This window comes from Macrobrachium rosenbergii, chromosome 43 (genome assembly GCF_040412425.1).
Source record: "Macrobrachium rosenbergii isolate ZJJX-2024 chromosome 43, ASM4041242v1, whole genome shotgun sequence".
Taxonomy (NCBI): Eukaryota; Metazoa; Arthropoda; class Malacostraca; order Decapoda; family Palaemonidae; genus Macrobrachium; species Macrobrachium rosenbergii.
Window position 1 is genome coordinate 10,784,282 of NC_089783.1, and position 1,635 is coordinate 10,785,916.

Consider the following 1,635-nt stretch of genomic DNA (forward strand, 5'->3'; position numbering starts at 1 on the left):
CTTTATTTATGTATTCACTCTTTCAAATAAACCATTTGATTTGATGAGTTGTGGGTTCATAAAAAAAATAAAGCATATGTCATTGCCACGATTATTTTTGAACTTATGAATCGAGGATGAACTCATATGCAGAAAACTTCCAGACCTTATACTTACAAAGAAGGCTCTTCAGCAGGGCACTAGTCACTCTTTAAATATCTCACTATTTTCATAATTAGCGGTGGCTGTGATTAACAGCGACGTGGCACAAAGAGGTCGCTCCTTGACCCTTTTCAGAATTTACTTTTCTGGTAAAGTAGTATACCTACATGAGATTCATAGCAGTCACCAATTTTAGGCACTAACTTCTCAGAATGGAGACCTGGAAATATGGTTTAGAGCAAAATGTTTCTTATATTTGCAGCTAAAGCAAGTGATTTTAGTCTTCGGATAAAGATAGTACAGTATTTGTAATAAGATAAATTTATCACTTATATGTTGAGAAAAAATGACTAAATTCTGGTTTCTTTACTATGTGGGAAAGGGTTATTATTCATTTAATATAATTTCGGTTCTTATTTATAGCAAGAGGTGAGTGTCAGATACCATTCGATAAAGGTGAGTTGTTTGTTCTACACGAGAGCGGTTCCACTTTACATAGAAAGCTCAGATTTGCAGTGTAATGACAAGTCAGTCCCCGCTCTACAACCTCGCGGCCTAATATGCACACGGATCATCATTTGTATGGAAGACCATTAACCTGAAAAAGCCCAATTTAGGTTAAGAACCGAGAGGACCATTTGTCATAGCAAAAGCTGCGACTAGCTCGCAGTATATTATATATCATTTATTGCGCACCACATTTTTGACTCGGTAACGACCACTTATTTCCTCATAGGTGGAAGGTGTTTAAAGGTAAAATGATCCTTTTTGAGCATGTTCTGGAAGTATTAATATCCTAAGTAATAATGGAAGTTTGTCACTGGCCATAATTGTAAGATGAGGTAAAGGTTATGAGTTGGTTATGAATAAAAAAGAGAATACTGACCTTTAGTTATAATCATACGGCCTTTGACTCACTCTGTAATGAACTTTTCAGCATCTTATTTAGCCATATGGCCTAAAAATAAGATGTGCCACATTACCTGTACGCGAAATAATAACAGGAATAATGATAGCATCAAGGGTAAGAGCTATTTTCAGTGATACATTGCTTCACTGTTACTGTGAATTAGGGATAAGGGGCTTGAGGGCCACATAGCTTACTTTCTGAGTCCTTCAACGGCCATATGTCCTGTTTCCTCACTTCTTACGTCGGTAGAGAGGTGGCTCTGACACCTATTAAATGCGTTTAGGTTTAGTCGCCGAGACAACGCAATGAATTGTCTCTTGCACCCCTGTTCATTATTGACCTTTAACCCTTTAAACTGGGAGAAGTTTTGCAAACGAGAGCTGGTTATATAGCTCTTTGCCACAGCTCTTTGCCATACAAAAGAATTTTGGAGTACAATCACAATAATTGAAAGTTAGTTTTCTCAAACGTTAAAGGCGGATTCTTCTGCTGTAGACTTCTGACATGTGTACAGCCTACCACCCTCACTAAGGGAAGCTGGGAATGTTTGATTCTCGTGCTGGAAGAATTCCTGCAGATCACAT